This window comes from Phymastichus coffea, unplaced genomic scaffold, assembly GCF_024137745.1.
Source record: "Phymastichus coffea isolate CEN01 unplaced genomic scaffold, Cenicafe_Pcof_1.1 PCOF00139, whole genome shotgun sequence".
NCBI classification, from domain to species: domain Eukaryota; kingdom Metazoa; phylum Arthropoda; class Insecta; order Hymenoptera; family Eulophidae; genus Phymastichus; species Phymastichus coffea.
The window spans coordinates 490055-508494 of NW_026706950.1; positions in this window are offsets into that span (position 1 = coordinate 490055).

Here is an 18440-nt window from a genome sequence, read left to right on the forward strand (position 1 = left end):
ATATGACGGGTAATTATTGGTAATGGAGCCGCGGGCACGCGAGCCGGACGGCAGTTCTAATCAATTTTGTTTGTCTTGTTTTTCAAGATTATTAATTATTTTTGAGGATTCGTGCTGGAAAATATATTACGCTCGAGATGGTCGCTCGGAATAACCAGTACGAGTATCGGTACCGACCGGCACGAACGGGCCCCAATTCGAAAGCACGTCTTTGTATTGAAATTCGGCGAATGTCTTTGCAAGCAGAGCAAAACGGTGGAAAGGCGGCGATCGGTCCAAGAGGGAGCAAGAGGATGGGGATCAACGACGAGCAGCGTCAAGATAAATGGCAGGCGAATCGACGGTGAAAGAGTGATTGGCCTTCCCCGGCAAGGATCGGCCACAGTCAATCGCGGAAGGAGACGAGCAGCGGAGTAGAGCGTGCACGCACACCCCATTTGCAGCAGCATCGCTGCATGTAAATCAAGTCTCGGCGGGATGACCGGACGCCGCGGCCTCTCCTCGCGAGAGAGAGAGAGAGAGAGAGAGAGAGAGAGAGAGAGAGAGAGCGGCAGACCATTAGACGATGGCTTTCTATGAACTAGGGCGAGGTGCGTGCAGCGTGCTCCGACGAGCGGCGTGCCGTAACGAGGTGGCCGTCCTGCGGAATTTCGCTCGGTCGGCTCGCGCTAAAAATTGGCGACTGCGCGAACTCGCCACGGCGACAAACAGCGGGGAAGCGAGCGTGAGCGCGATGCAAATGAACGCGAGGACGGCGTTACCGTTGCTCCGCGCGAATGGTCCGGCGAGAGCGGGGCATCTAGTTTTTCCAGTCGAGCAAGGTCGCGGAATACGGCCGGTCGCGAGCGCGGCGACTCATCGCGCATAACCAGCCCGAGAGCTCGGCGAAAGCCAAGCGCTCCGGCTGAGCCGGGCTGCAACGCGGAAGCACCCTTTGGCGCGATCCGGACCGACTCGGCGGCCCTTCGTCCGCGCCGCGCGTCCGAGCGCTACGGCCTCTTGCCTTTTTCGTCGGCCTCGCGCCGCACCGCCGAGCTGCTCGGCAACCGGTCTAGGCGTATGCCCTTCTCCGTGCGCCGATCCGCGGACTTGTACTCTTCGTGTTTTATCACTTTCCTACGACTCGGCTATCGCTTATGACGCATTGCGTAACGCCTGTATAGCTTTCGAGAGACAACTCGGCTCGCGGCTCGCGGCTCGCGGCTCGCGGCTCGAGTCGCTCGCTTGGAATGGCTTCTTCTGGAGAAACGTCGCGTCCGGCAGCGACTCCGAAAGCGCGCCCGCCTCGCGAGAGTCAAAATGAAGAAGTTAAAAAGAACGAGCGGAATAAATTAATATAATTGTGATAATTGGGCGGCATCGGCGATGCCAGTCACGCCAGTCCAATTTTCGTTAACGACCACGACAAAAAGCGGTGCGCGCGAGGATAGCGCGCGGAGAGCAAACGGCTATTAATTAGCAGTGGCGCAGCGAGCTTCCCATTTATGCGAGTGAAATTGCAGTCACGAGAGAGCAGCTAGCCGGCCGTCGGCCGATGAGCTCGCTCGCTTCGCCTATCCCACAGGCGCGCTTATTTTAGACCTTATGGAACTATCCTTTTCTGCCTTATATTCAATGAGCCAATTAAAAAGTATCCGTCAAAACGTGTGCTACTCGCGGAACTCTCCATCATTACATTATCATAGCCAATGAGCTGCCCGTTACGTGCACGGATCGTTTACTTTGATGTTCGCTAGGCACGAGTTTTACGTGTTTTTCAGTGGGAATTTTTTCGAGCCATCGATCTTCTACCACACCCTCGTCGGGACATTACGCTTGCACGCCGCTCTCGTTTAAACGACTCGAATGATCCCGCGAACGTTCATAACGATTGGCCAATTCCAGCTTTTTTCCGACTTTCTGCGCGACAAATCATGTGGCAAGAGAGACCGGAGCATCAGTTTCGGTCGACAAAGTTTGCGATTGCGACAAGATCAGCTGAGCGAGGTCGATCGAACGGGGGAAAGAGTGCGGATCGGCGCGCGCGGTCGGCTAAAAAAGAAAATGGCGAGGAAAAGGAAAGTCGGCCTGCGTGGTCTCGCGCGATAGCGATCGGAAAAGAGAGGCAGGCGCATCGTTAATTATCCGCGACGAATTACAATATGCCGAGCACAGCCTGCACGGCAAAATAATGATCGGCAAGGAGCGCGAGCGGCCGGGGAGGACGCTTAGATAGCATTAGCGAGATAGACCGAGCCGGCGCAGCATCCTCGCAGCCGCATTCCAGAGCGCCCGCTCTTATCTCTCCTCTCTCTCTCTCTCTCTCTCTCTCTCTCTCTCTCTCTCTCTCTCTCTCTCTCTCTCGGGCTCGACTCTTCCTACAATGATTATTATAACAGTAGGCCAGGCTGCGGGCTGGCCGCGCAATCATAACGGTACCTCATCCACTGCTCCTGGGGACAGCCGAGCCCGAGCGTCCTCCTGTCCGGCCGCTCTGGATCCTATCTCCGGCAGCCCTGCGCGCGCACCAGCAACGATTCCCCCTCAATTGCCAGCAATTCTTGCGCGCTCTCTTTAATGCCATTCCTCGGCAACGCCGTCGAGCTGTTTCACGGGCCATTATCCCGCTTTACGTTTAATAAGGGTCCGCAGCACTCGCACACTGTAACGTCGCTCTAATTGGCATAATTACAGCGATTCCACTCGAGTGAAACTTTGTTCTAATTTTGAGGCAAGTCGTCGCACCAGCAGCCCGTACCGATCAAGCTCTTATGCCGGAGCGAAGCTGTCGTTCTTTCTTCGTTTTGCGTTTCCCTACTATCGATTCGTCTACGTATTCGAACTTTTTAATCGAGTCGTATTACGCAATCGCTTATTAAGTGGCAATATCTCTCGCCCGGGAGCATTGTGTCCTGAGATTTTTATCTACGAAACGACATATTTAAATGCCCGCGGAAAATTCAAGCGTACATTTATATTTATATGCGTGCAAACTGCGACGGTAACGAGTGAGGCGCGGCACTTTGGAAACTTTGGTGCAATCAGTGCCGTCTCTCTCTCTCTCTCTCTCTCTCTCTCTCTCTCTTTCCCGCCAGTGTACGGTCACATCCGCATGCGAAAAATAAGGTATCGAGTGAAAGGGGATACTTTTTTATTTTTAGAAAACGTTTGCAATTTTGCAGAAAGACCGGTGCAGCGTCGCTCGTCGCTCGTCTCCCGAGCGAAGCCCGACTCGATAGAAAGCGAGTTATCTTCCCGGCCGAAAGGTCCGTATATACGAGATGCGGCAGATTCTGCTTCGATTCTCTCTCGTTCTTTTTGAAGAATGCAAGTCATGTACGAAGAATCGATGTTGAGCAAGCACGTTGTTGGGCCCGCGCTAATTGTCGTGTTTTAATTAGAAATAAATCGAGGGAGATAGCCGCCGCCATCTATAGAAATGGACCACTTCTAATTATGTTTTCTCAGGCTCTCGCGTACGCGGTGGCCTTTGTACGCTGGGAGGCGCGAGGCGTCCATTCTCGATTGCGGCGTCTCGAGCGCTGAGCTCGCAGTGCGAATCGGCTGATCGATCATCGGGATCGCGCGCGATATGCCTGCCGAGAAAAGTCTTCCTCGCGCGCGAACAATTGAGAAATCGGCGGGCTCGGGCGAGCGCGACCAAGGCTGCGTTGATTTCTCGGCGTCGCTGCCTCGTCGAAACGCGCGCGTTTGACCTCCCGATCGCCGGGCGATGCGCGCGCCAGCCCGCGAACGAGGCCGCGCGCCTTGGCTTCTTCGTCCTAAATTATCCGCGGCGCGGAGCCGAAACTGGTTTGCGGCCGCGAGCGCGAATCCGGCGCCTTGCGTGAATCCTGGACGCGCTCTCTCACCTTATGTCAACTCGTTACGTTTAATTAGCCCGCGAGAGCGAGAAACCTCCACCGATATGGGCCTCGCCGACAGCGATCCGATTTCACGCGCACGACTCTTCTCCGTATTACACGAGACACGCCTTCCTCTTTTAATCTCGTTTCTGGCCGCAGTTTTCCTTTTCACTTCACTCGCTGCGGAGCGCGCACGCGCTTTCATCTTCGCATTTTTTTCGAGCTGCGAGAGTGAAAACTTGTCTTCTCGCTGACAGGCTACCCTCGCGCGCGCATGCACATCACGTCTCACTTCCTTTCCAGCCGTTCGTTTACTCTCTTACCAAATCGAATGAAATCGCAAAAGCTTCCGTTCGCTCGCCGCGTTCCTCCTTTCGTCGGCTCATCTGATTTCGTGTACGAGAGGTGGCATTCAACTGACAACGAACAAAGCGCGAACCCGCCAACTTTTCGACTTTATTGCGGTTCTTTTCATTAAATAATCTCGCAAACGAGACATCCGAGCCCAGGCAAAAATAAACTTTCTCGATTAAAGCCTAATTAATATTTTTAACATCGAAAGCCACCTCGCATTCAAGCACAAATCGTCGGTCAATTACACTGACCGTTTACCACAAGTATGAGAATGAACGAGAAGATATCGGTGACGCCCGTGACACGCGAACGAGCGAAGTAACGATCTCCGGTGGAACGTTGGTTTTTTTGACTTTTTGTAGAACCGCTGGAATGGCACCGTTTACAAAACGAGCAAACCGAAATATGAATCCCTTTCACTCGCGCGGCCCTGCCCGCGTGCACGCGGACAATAACACAGCGCCGAGCGATAATTTGATAAAGATTACCTGAATTCGTCACTGAAATATGAAAAGGCGCTTTTTTTCGTGTGCTTTTTCGTAGGCGGTCTTTCGCAATGCCAAATAACGAAACGACAAGGTGCACACGCGTACAAGCCTTGTTTATACGCTCGGAACGATCCTCGCGTAACGAGATCGATAACGTGAAACTAATGTAAGGGAGATCGTGCACTTGAGCGAGCAAAAAGCGCGAGTACTCGTGGGCGCCGCTCGCACGAGGGTGGAAGAGCCAAAACTGACGCGGCCTGCACGCGAAAGGGAGCCACTGCACGCGAAGGACGGCTGAATCATACATTTTATGAAGCCAAAGATCGCACGCGTTATTCTCCTCGTGCGAATAAGCGCAAAATGACCGGCCGGTGTACTCTGCAAGTTATACCGGTTGACCTCTTCGCTGCGAGAAATTACTTTGCACGAGTCACTCTGCAGCAACTACCAAGCATCTCATTACTTGATAAAGCACTCTTCATTAAGGTTAACTCGCCGATAAAAGTAGCCCAGCGCCGATTACTTTTTAAACGCGAAGAGAAGCTCGATAACGCGTCGCCTTTGCTGATAATCAGCCGTTATTTAGTTCGCGTGCCTAACAAGCCGAAAGCTGACATCGATATCAAAGACGTATACCGACTAAATTCGCACTTACCTTGCGTACACGTATACGCAAAGTTCCGTAATCTTTATACGAAGCTTAAAAGTGGGCGCGCCGATTATATAAAAGTAAAAGTTCGGAAGGATCGCCCTGACATACATCTCTTTTTGCCCATTTTTTCTCTCCCCGAAAAACGAGAAAATAGTCGATTCAAATTTACCTCGTGTAAAAGATACTGCGCTTGATTACGCGGCTCGGTACCCAAACTCCGGCCAGATTTACGTCAATTAAGATTCGTCATTGTGAAACCGCATATCGCGCACGGCACGAATTTATCAGCGGCAAATATTTTCAACGCACGCTCAAGATGAAATCATTTAATCGCGACACATTAGGACGAAAAAACAAGCTCCTGAGGTAGCCATTATGGCATACGGCACTTGTCTTTTCAAAAGGTCTTTTCAAGTTTTTAATTTATAAAACAGAAAGTTATGTAAACATTGGCGTTCTATGTTTTATTTTTTAAACAAGTACGTAAAAGTAATAACGCGATAATGGATCTATTGTGCAATGCATGACATGTGTACCGGTTAGACACTGGAATAGCCCTTAAAAAAGAAACTACTAAAAACTATAAATATAAAACGAAAGCTCCACTAAAGCTTCCAGTTTCTGAAGCTCTACGGTCGTCCGTAAAAAATCACATTACTTTGTATTAACGGCCTGTAGGACGAAACCGGAGATCATCCTGAAAAGTGACTGCAGCACAAATAAACGATACAGCAGCTGCGTAATAAAAAAATTTGATGGCTTGTTTATTCAGCGTGTTGCGGTGGCGCGCTGTAAATACCTTTTAAAGACAACGTTGGCTACACTCGCGACTGATTTAACGCCCGTCAATAAGGTACGCGTTCCCGTAGCCCCCGCGCCTCGCACGACTCCACTTATCGGAGCGAACAAAAAACGAGCGAGGCCAATAATCGAAAGCTGCCCGGTGAATTCCGCGAGCGCAGCCTACCCTCGCTCGATTATTTATTGGTTGTTGTGCAGTTGATCGCGCCGCTGGCGTCGAGGGCACACGGACCTCGCCGCGGCAATGAAAATTAGCTGCACAGAGGAGCTCCAGCGACGCAGTGGGTTAGCGGCAGGTCGAGCGCGCGCACGTGCGTTTTCTCCTTTCGCGGCAGGCAGCCGGCCAGCCAGCCAGCCAGCCAGCCAGCCCATCAGCCCCGGCCAGACACACTTGCGAAGCGAGTCGGATCCCGTAACGCGCGAGAAGAAGAAGACGAGAAAGAGGAAGAAGCTAAGGACGAACATCGCGAGGGGCATCTCGCCGTTTCGCAAGACAGTCTCGTACAACGCGACCGGTTGCGCAACGCGCTCAAAGGGCACTCGCGCGCGGCTCGGTCGAACGCTGGGAAGGTGTGCGCGTTGACCGAATCGCGCTGCAGGCGAAGCGCGAGCGAGCGAGTGGACGAGCGCACCTATGCGCGCACACGGCCGGAGAGCGCGTCGCGGCGGGATAGGAAGGGGCGTTCGCGCGCGCAGCGAGATGCTGTAGTAAGTGCGCTCGGTGAAAGTGAGCGCATTCCATGGCCACCGCGTCGAGCCGCGCTGCGGTGGCGGCGGCGGCGGCGGCGGCCACGCCCGACTCCGACGACTGCTGCGCGGCAACGCGCGAGACTCGTCCACCAGTGCCGGGCGGTGCACACTTTTCCTGCGGCGTATTCGCCTGCCGGAGAGAAAACAGAACTGCTGCTCCGCGCGGCCACTTTGTCTATCGCACACGTAAGCTGGGCTAGCTATCGATCGCGTTTTCACTCCAGGAAGAAATTGCCACTCGCCGGCTCTCGTCGCGATTTCTCCCTCTCTCCCTTGTCTTTCCTCCGACGCACGTGCACCCGAGCGCCACCGCGACGCTCGTAATCTCGCTCCGATCTGCCGATCGGCCGCCCGATCAATGTAACGCGAGCTCGGTGTGGCTCGCGGAACGCCTGTTTTGGTTGCCCCTGCGCCAAGTCTAACCATACGTGACTTGTACTACTGCGGCTCGTTTTCTGCCGGAAAGCGACGTCGACTCGCTCGACAACGTTAGCGCGTCGCACCGCTCGCCTTTTTCTCTGCGGAGGACGGCAATACTCGGACTGCAACATTGTAAACTGTATAAGCTGCAGTTCGACACTTTGCCTTGCGTTTACAGCAAAAACAATAGGAATGCAGCCGAAATATTACATTGAAAAAAATGTGGAAACAGCACCTGTAGGCAAGTATACTTTGGTCAGAACCGGCGATTTCCTTTTTTATCAATTATACAGGTTGCAAGTGATAGTTGGTTTGTCGAGAAAAATTCGGAACGACAAAATGAAGCGAATTAGGATAACGAGCGTCGGGCGTCACGGCGTTCTTCGGTTTATTTATTTTTTGCCATTGCCGCGGATCGGCCGCAGGACGTAATAACGGGGCTGAGTTGGCAGCAAGTGGCGACCAGCCGGCCCCCGCGCGCAAATGCGCGCTAAAACGCGCGGGCTTACGTAAGGCCCAAGCGTACGCCCGAGCAGGAATGTGTCCAGTGGCGAGCGCGCACCCGGCGGTAATGATCCTCTCTCTCTCTCTCAAGAGAGAGAAAGAGAGAGAGAGAGAGTCGCCGGAATAATAAGATTGTCTCTACCCGCGCGAGTCGCAAACATGCGCGGCTCTCGCGATGTGTCCTGGGCTCGTTGTTTATTCTGCGGAGGAAATCGGCCCAGGAAGTAATCACGTCACGCGCGGGGAAGAGTTACGACGCGGACGGACTCCAGAGAAAGCGCCACGCCAAGCGCGCCCGAGTGGAGAGTGAGAGAGAAAGAGATGGATTATTGCGATCGGCCGGCTTGAATGTCAATAAATGGCTCGCGCGATTCCTTTTTCCTCGGCGATCGCTCGCTCTGTTGTTGTTCCATCTATATACCAGAGCTGGCTGCCGCGAGGCGATAGCCGAGGCGAAAGTCATATTTTACGGCTCGAAAAAAGCTCGCGGGAAAAAAGCAAGGCATTTGGAGAAAGGAATCTCCGCGGACAAGCGACCGACGCGAGCGTCGCCCCGTCTAACGTCGCTCGTTTGCGCGCGCCTTTCGAATTGATAAGCGACAGAGAGGCGAATTCCTAAATGCCATCATCCGATCCGCGTGCGATCGTTACGTAAGCCGTCGGCGCCTCATTGTAAGGAGGTTCCGCGTGGCCAGGCGGAGAGTTGTGCGGGCATCGGCCAGCCTCCCCCCCCCCCCCCCCCGCCATTGTGGTGAAAAGCGAGGCAAAGCGGTTTTGGAAGAAGAAGCGGTAGGAACAAGTCGAGCGCGAACAATTAACACATATCTCGGCGCGGTCGTGAGAATGCAGCTAATCGCAATGCGCTGCAAGCATCCTCGGCGCAGGACGTTACGTAAGGATCGCTTAACGTGCATCCGCTCCCATGTATTAAATAAACATAAGGCGCACGTAGCGCGCCTCATCTCCCTCTCGCGGGCGCTCTCGTATCCACGTGCGCGCGCGCCGCCGCCGCCGCCGCCGCCGCCGTCGAGTATTCCACGTGCGACGGATTCGCGAGCGTGTGAACGGCACGATGTCCTTTAAAGGCAGCCAATGCCAGCGAGAGAGCTGGCTCGCGAGATCCTCCGCGCGGGTTACGCTCGCGATCGTCGGGATCATCACGATAAAGACAACGGCGGCACATCTCGCCGCTTGCACAAAACTCGGCTGCATATGTAATTGTTCGCCTCGATGCTCGCGCTCTCCAGCAGCTCTCCCGACCGAGCGCTTACGTATCTCGCGATCCGCGAAAATGCATCGATCGCACGCGATTCCTCTGTGAATTGGATAGTGCAGAGCCACGGCGCTGGCGGCTTGCGTGTATCTGCAGCCAGATGCGCTCGCGCCGCTGCCAATGGTCGCTCATAATGGCTTACGTAAGTCTCGCGCCAGCGCTCGTGTGTGTGCGAAAAGCCGCGACTACAGCCGCGACTACAGCCGCGCTCCGGCGGCGATCTCCTCGCTCTGCCTCCGCGATGCGTCGAGTTGGAGTCGGTCTTATGAATGAAAATCGTTCCGGGTCCGTGAGCCGAGCGAGCCGAGGAGGGCTCGATTACTCGAGCGTTCGGATGGCGTCTCGTTTCTCCCTGTCTGTACGAAAGCTGTCGGACAGTCCCGAACGTACGAGGGAATCGTTTAACTGGCGCATTCACGAATGTAACCGAGCGTGGCTTTACGGAGCTACTCATTTTGCGAGCTTTCAGCGAGAACGATTATGATTCGGCGTAAAAGCCTGCTAAATGCTCGTTCATTAGCAGGATATATCGCGAACCTAGCACATTTTCAAAAGGCATTCTTGCAGACAGGTTTATAGGAAAGCTAATTATGGTAACTGCTCGAGCGAGTGTTATTGGGAAGCGACCGGACGAGCGATTTGTTACTGGCCTTTTAAGAAATGTCGAGGATTGCGAAAAGATGATAAAAAGCACGTAGAAGCGACTGTCGGATCGGACGATATTGGAAAGGAGCGAGCTGCAGAGCGTCTAGGCCAACTCGATGACTATTGACACATAGCACGGAGGCATCCGTTACATAAAGGCCCGAAGAAGCTGTGGGTAGGTGGAGTAGCGAAGGCGCCTCTCGCCTCCCGCCTGCAGCTTCCTGTTCTGCGATCGATCTATCGGTGCATTAATCTCTACCTTTGCGGATTCGCGAGCCGAGCTGAATAGGCCCGATATACATAGCTATAAAGCGAGCCTTATATTGCGCGATCGAGACTCCGCTACTCCCCGCGCGTATCGCGTCGCGATCGAGCTCTCGAGACGACTCGACAACAGGGATATTCTGCTTTTCCCACATTAGATTTTCTCGTCTGTGCGTCCGCTGATTTATGCCTTTCCCATGCTCATCGATGCTCGCGTTCGGCTGGATCCCCACCCCGTCGCGCCTGCTGCGCTCCGGCGCCGCTAGCTGCCGCTGCCGAGGCGTTTTGTTTACGCGCGCTCGCGCCTCTAACGACGAGAGACCGCGAGAGATACGCGCGCGCGATATTGCTTATATGCTACAACAAATGATGGGATCGCCCGAGCAAAAGGCAGCATAAGTGTATTCCATCGGCTTCGACGGCGGCGGCGGCGGCGGCGGCGGCGGCGTCGGCGGCGATTACACACGTAACTATCGTGCGCTTTGTAGTGCGCGAGATGGCGTTTACTGCGCCTCGACATTGTTCGCAGAAGTGTGCTCTCTCGCCGTCCGTGTGTGAAAACGCCGCCGCGGATAATAAAGTGTCTGCGGGCCCGTGCGGATTATCGCCCGGCCAGACATTACATATTGCCAGCCCGGCCGAACGGGCGAATTCATTCCGCGTAACGTCTCCGTTTTTCCGCCACTCTCCCTAGGCGCAGCCGCGCGTTGCGCTTATTTGGCCGCGCACTTTGTTCGGCTGTGCATTACACGGCGCCCATTATTCCAGCGCGATGCGTGCACTGGTTTTTGCTCGCCGACCAAATTAATTACGCCGGCGGTAGGCGGCGTTTACCGGAGCGCACTCGTAACCCAGCCGCTGCTGCATATCGCGACTCCGGGCGAACGCGCGCGCGATCTCACGTCTGATAAACTTTCGATTGTCATTGATAACGCGGATTTTTCGCGGGCGGCTTGGCCGCGCAGGTGGCAAACGATTGTCGAACGAAAGCCACTTTTCAGCCGAGCACACGCGCCACTTGTAAATCATATCTCAACGAGCCAGCACGAGCGACTATTCAATTCAAGCTCGAAACATTTCACATAATACAAGCCGTCTATCGTGCGCCCATAAAGCCAAGCGGGCACGCAAACAAATAAGACTGGAAACAAGTGATTTACGCATGTAATCGATGCCATATGCACAGAAATGCCCGTCTATCGTTCCCTCCGTTCCCTCGGTTCCCTCGGCGCAATAATGCGGCCCGTACGCTTCAGCGAGACACGCGCCGGTAACTAAATCAAGCGGCGCTCGCAAAAAATAGACATCCTGGCCCGAATTCCACGCGGGGATCCGCCAATCCCGTGCAGGCCGCGATCGGCAAATTGCATCTGCTCTGGCAGCTGGCTCGCCGCTAGGTCACGTGCAATTATAAAACTAACGCACGCGCTCGCAACGCCCGATTAATCTATCTATCTATCGGCGAGCCGACGTGAGAAGAAAAAAAAAATCGCGCGGAGTGAGGCGCGGGCTTATCGTCGTAATACGCGCGCGCGCGCGCGCGAGTATCGCACGCCGGCCGAGCAATGAATTACAGTTTGCGCAAGTGCAGCTTGTATACAGGATTGAGCCGTATACGAATTCCAGCTGATAGCTCGAGGTCGTTTCGCGGTGTCGCTTTTGTAATTCCGAGTCCCTCTCCCGATCCTCCAGCGCCGTGTGCGAGCAACTTTCGACTCGGCGCTTTTATTAATCGCTGCATCGGACGCAATTTTTCCCCGATGCCGCCGCCGCTGTCGCCGCCGCGCGATTTCTATCGCGGACCGACGTGGAAAACGGTACACCGCGTTCGTTGTCGTCGATAGTGCCTGTTAACGCGCGATGACGACCGAAATCAGCCGATGAGCCGCGTTATTAGATGCTGACTAGGAGCTTTCTTTGCTCTTATTAGCGCTCGATTTTCTTTTATTCCTCGCTTCCTTGTCCCTCCCCGCGCTTTCTTGTCGTATCACCCACTGCCCGTACCTCCTTTATTTTTACTCGACTCTATCGGTATCTATGAAATTCAGTAGCGAGATACAATCGGCCGTCCGTACGGTACTTAACACGCAGCGAGAGAGGATGACGAATGTGATTCGACCGAGACGTATCCAAGTCCACTCTCGGTAGGGGATCCGAGTGGAAAAGTCGATCGATGGTAATTTGACGATTGGAGGCGCGCGAAGCTACGTGGCTGGGCACGTCGGCGGGATCAGCAGCGGCGCACTGCGGACACAGCGCGAGCGGGCTCGCAGCCCGGTCAAGCTGTTTTCCGTATCGGATGACGGAACTTGAGCGCGCACGCGAGATACACGAGGGTAACGATCGATATCGCGAGGCACGCGAAAATGTCAAGGGATCGCGTATCGTATTCAAGGAGGGAGAACGCGAGAGAGCGCGACGTTAGAAAGGATTAGAGCGCGCGTATGCATTAGAGCGCAAAAGGAGCAGCAAAAAGGATCCGCGACTACCGCGAGCGCGCCGGAAAGGGAGACGAACGCGCGCGCGCGGGAGGACCGTGCAGCTCGGCCTGGCGCGCTGCACGCGACTCGCGAAAAAGAAAAAAAAACTATGCCTTACATAAAACCCGGACCACGCCCAGAGCTGCCGCTGCAGCAGCCGTTCGTCTTTCTACGTACTTATAGGCCGCAGCTATATATTCCCCGCGCTTGCATTAGAGAGCGGCACCGCTATCGCGCGCGCCTATGCAGCTTTCTTCGCTCGTAAAGGGTCAGCCTCAAAATACATTTATCGCCTCGCCATTTGCATTTCACGTGTTCCGCTCGTTTTCGGAATCGCCACAGCTTCAAACGTGAATCGCTCGCCCCCTTCTTCACTTTTACTTTTAATTCTACCTCTGGCCGGGTTACGAATTTCCGAGCTTTTTCCAACGAAATATTGCCTTATGAGTAACTTGAGGATTAACGATCGGGGATTGTTTGCGTCAAGAGAAAGATTTGGTTTACCGATCTTCAATTTTTCTTTTAAAATTGTTTTGGTGTAACATTCTATAATCTATAATTCTATATAACAGCAATAATAATAATAATAGTATAATGATACGCGCGAGTAGAGTATGAAACGTCGCTTTCTTAAAAAAAAATAAAAATAATGCAACGGAGCTGTATTGACTCCTGTATATTAGGAAGAGAACCAAATAATAAAAGTCAATCAAATAGATACAACGAAAGAAATGTCAATTTTTGAAAAGGAAGTGTAATCTATTCTTGTTATTACCATTATTAATGTTATCTGTCTGAAGTACAGAAACCTGCTCAGGGACATTTAGTTTTCATCATTGCATCCCTATCTCCCCAGACTTTATCTAGAAAGTGTTAACGATCCCTGTCTCTCTGCAGAATACAGGTATGTTCTTCAGGTCGACCTCATTAAATAAATCGGGATCCAATATCACTCTATACCCATCTACTTCTGTCTTTTGGCCATCGGTGCAGGGCACTTACATAGGAAGTGGAGTGGTGTTTCCTCCTCTTCCTCGCATCATCTACACAAGTTGCTATGCCCTTGTGTTTTATGGGTTTAGCAGTGAAGCTCGAAATATTCACTGAATACTCCCAGTATTATTCTGGCCTCCCGTTTCCTCGAGTTTCTTAGATTGTTGGTCTATTTATTTATATTTTGTACTAGCAAGATTTTTTACCATCTATATCCCTGGGATTTCTCTCAGGTTATCCACATTTCTTCCTCCACCATGGAGTTTATTCTCGTGCACCCTTCTAGGTATGGCATTCCCACCTTCCAGTTCGGGTGTGCGTGCGCCTGTCTCTGCTCCTTGCTTGGCCAGCTTGTCCGCCTTCTTATTACTCTTGTACCCTGAGTGTCCAGCTATCCACGTAATAATAATAAAGTTTCTTATAGCCAAATCGATCAGTACTTTCTTGGTCGCTTTGACCAGTGATGATGTCGTGGCCAAATTCTCAAGCGCTATTATTAACGCTTGATTATCTGTGCAGAATTTAATAACTCTACTTTCCACTCTGTTTCGTACCAGATTCACACATAGCACACATCTTTATAGAGGCCATTTTCGCTTGAAAGATAGCGTTGTACTCCTTCAGATCATAGGCTATACCTTTCCCTTGCCTGTGTTCACAAACATCAAATCCTATGTTCCTGTCATATTTAAACCCATCTGTGAACCACGTGTCTCCGTGTTTCAAGGCTTTATTCTCTTTTGCAGTATGTCCGTTTTAAAATGTACTCGGAATATGGTTAGTTTCACTATTCTGTCTTATGATTCACTCGAAATATTACCTTTTGTCAGAGTGACACCAATGGCTGCATCCCCATTTTTATACTTTCCTCAGGCCTTGCTATACATTAATAACATTTCGTTTCGAATTTTTTTATGCGTTGTTTATTGATGCACTTGTACGCGCATGTATAAATTTTAAATATAAGTATACATTGGACATTGGTTGGATTGAAAAATCTCATTTTCTAATGTCAGTTGGTACACTTATATGTGTAGAGGTATGTCTATACCCAGCGAATATTACTACGGTACGTCACTGCTCATTTCGATGCTTCAGCAATACTCTTTCCTGTTTGTCGGCAGTGACGGCGAGCTGGACGAGACACTCTAAAGACGCAGTAAAATCGTCAAGATCGAACCACGTCCTAAGAGGATCAAATTATAGTCAATGAAGCTGTATCCGTACAAAAGTGACAAATATTATTGTTGAAATACAGACAGCCGGTGATTGGCAAAACGATTCAGTCAACGAAGGGATGAGCGTGGACGTGCACACGGAGCACTCTACGAAAGGGCTGCTGTTATCATCTTCTCTCGGCCGACTCATGGGGCAAAAATTCGAGCAATGAAAGCCATAGTTGGCGGGATCTGCAGTTTTCCACGACGGCGACGGGAGTGGACCGTTTATCGTGGACGATCGATTCAATGAAATAGGTCAGTCGATCGACGACGAACGTTTTACGCTGCACAGGCAACTGCGCTTTCTTGCGCTAAAAATTTAGTTCTCTGGCTGCAATATGTTACTTGTAGCTGGTACACCTCTATACCGACAATTTTCGCACAAGCAGTTAATGACCGGGTACTTTGCAGCAAAATTATAATCTTTTGTACGCGGTATTTATGTTACAGCTAGGCGTGCAGTAAAAAGTTCACACTATTCTTCGTGTGACTAAAATTGGAAGGAAGACGAAACGCCTGCAACAAATAATGCAACGCGGCTTCTCGGCGTTCCTCGGGAGGAAGAGGAAAGACAGCCGCATCTGCATTCGCGTGTTACAAAATCAAATTCCTTCTCGGCTGGCGAATTCCCCAACGAGCAGATTTACGTGCCGGGAGAAAGAGAGGCATCTCTCTCGAGGGCATCCATAAACCGAGGCGCGAACTTCCTCATTGATGAGTTTTATTGCGAGTGGCGTGCCGCCGCCGCCGCCGCCGCCGCCGCGGCTGCCGTGCGCGCACAAAAGAAAAATGACTAAGCGAACAAGCGCGAGGGAAGACGCGCGCGCGCCTCCAAGAACAAAACGAGACGGGAGCGCCGACTGCTCAGCCACTCACGTGGGAAAGCGCATTGTTCCTCGCGCGTCACAGTCGCCGACGAGAAAGAAAACAAAAAAAAGTACGCCGCAACGCGCTTTCATAGACGCGCGCGTGCATCTCCCACTATTATTCATTAAACGTCGGCAATTTTCGCGCCTCGCGTATTTTCACAGCTCGTTTCAAAGGATGCACTTTCCCTAAGCGGCGTTTTGTTTTGATAAGACGTCGACAGGCAGCTCGGCCATATCGAAAGAAGAAAGAGAGCAGCTGTCGATATAGGAGAGAAGTATAGGCTTCTCGCTCGTGCGTGCATATCGCACGCGGGCGAGGCGATCGCGGGCTCAAATGAAAGGAGACGCGCGCGGCTAGTCGGTCATGCCGGCCGACGGAGGAAAAAGAGCCGCCCAACCGTTTCTCCTCTCCGCGCGCGCCGAGAGTAATGTATATCTCGAGCAGCCGGTAAGTCCGGTCGGCTTTATGCTAATTTCCCCGACGACCGCCGCAGCACCCACAGGCTAATGCTCTCTGGCGAAGAGGTGTACGCCGCTCACTTTTCCTAATCCTCGCCTTCTCTCTCTCTCTCTCTCTCTCTCTCTCTCTCTCTCTCTCTCTCTCTCTCTCTCTCCTTTCGCCCTGCTGCTCGCGCTCGCCGATTTTCCTCCTCCGCGTCCATCGACAGGTGCTTTCGATTTTCTCCCGCGCTGCGCGCCATCGATCATCGCTGACGGAACAGGAGCGCTGATCTGTTCGCGCCCGAAAGCCTGGAAGTAACCGCAGTCGCGGTCCGTACATGGAAGTTTCTCAAATAATTACACCGCGAAGTTAATGTAGCCATCTCAAATCAACGTGGAACCACTGACATGGGAATCCGATTGGAATTCGTTGAGTCTACGCGTAAAAGTAACGAACTACAGTTTAATGCGCGTCTGAGCAAGAAAACAAATGGATACACGGCTGCAAAGTTGCACAGTGGCAGAGAAAAAACAAAGAGCGGCGATTTCTGTAAAAGTTATGGACGGTGTGTATTAACAGCGTCACACTCTACTCAGATTGATTTTTCGACTTTCTAATGGTGCAGGCGGACGCCCGAGAACGCTCGCACTGGAATTTCGTGATTAGCCTGAGCGCGTTTTTTTTTCTTTCGGTTCTTTTTTTAATCAGCCATGCCGCGTTGGCAATAATGTTCGTTCGCGCGTTAAATATTGCCTCATCGAGAACCGATCCGTCGTTGCGCGAAAGCCAAAGAGTCGCTTTTGTTAACTGCCGCCTGCTTGATTCTGCGCATTCCATTACACGCCTCTTTGTTTTTAGTGTTGCATATGCAAATCGAAGCGGTTTTTTCTTACTACACGCTATTTTCACGTATATACTTATGTGCGTGGTTGCGATTGAATCACTCGAATCTGTTCAGACCATGTGCTGCGTTTAAAACTATCACCCGCGCGTGCGGAAAAGACATATAGTTGCACATGTTGATTCTCTACTGATATAAATTATAGGACTCGTCTTATTAGAATACTTATACATAGAAATTTATAATCCGCATAATCCAAAATAAATTTCATACACCGCGGCATAACTCAAAACTACCGCAAATACTACAAAAAGGAACTGAAGCGCTATCTGTCCCTTACCCAGCGAACCATCGTAATATGGTAAAACAGTTTCATACTCATGATTACGATCGTAACATGTTTATGATATATTGTATTATTTCGTTTTAATTAAATTCGATATAATTTCATTTCAATTAATAAAAAGCTTTCAAGTCCGTCAAATTTTGAATAGTTCCTTTCAGTTTTTAATGTTTTATTTTATTTTATTTTATTTTATTATATATATACACCATTACTTATATACTTGGCAAATTCAGTAATTTCAATTTATTTCTTGTTTGTATTTGTTACGTTATAAAATCACTTATATGTGTATGGTTTTTATTTTCACAGTTATGGGAGTTACAGTATATAGTAATTAATCATTTCTTTAAATCAACGAACAATCTACGATTTTGATAATTTTGTTTTGCTGATACGTATGTGTCGTATGTATTGTTATTCTTCTAATGAGAAATTAACTTCTTATTTACTTATATTTATAGACTGTATAAATTACATAATTTACCGCACCACAAAGTTATTTTTAAAATGTTAATTAACTCTGACGGCATATTAGTGATGGTGTAACGTCCGGGATTTTTATATTGCACTTAAACTTTGAGTGAATGAATTTGAAAACATAATCGATATACAAAACAATCAGAGGATAGGGCAAATAGACAGCGAGAGAAAATGACTTTGTAAACTTCTAATTTATTTGAATAAAAAATTATCTAGAAACAATTATTAAAATTATATATTTTAATACATTTAAATAGAACGATACAAAAATTATTGATTGAACCACGATGGAAACACGAAAGTTAATGAAAAAACAAGACAATTTTTGAGAACCGCCGAAACAATAGTTCCTCTTGAAGAAAAAAATAATTAGAAAATATCTTTAGAACATAAAACCTGTCGACCAGTTTGATCGATTTGGTATGAAGCTGCGAAGAAAGCACTGGAACAACAGCTGTATTTGCTTAATTCGTCGATTGAATAATCATATTATTTGTTAGATGAGACAATTGCCTAATTAATTTCAAGAGTTTTTTGTTGCTAAAATGTAATGCAACATTCATAGATGAGAGTCAACAGCGGATAAGCTTCTTGGATTGGCGTATAGATTCAACTTCCAATAGTTAAATTGTGAATTCCAAGTCTACTGGGTTAGTGGTCAAGCTGAAGTATTAATAGCGTTTTGGAAAAAATCATGTATTGGTAGAATTTGTATGGTTGGAAAAAAGTAATAAATCTAGATATAAATTTTCAATAGCAATTAATTTATTATA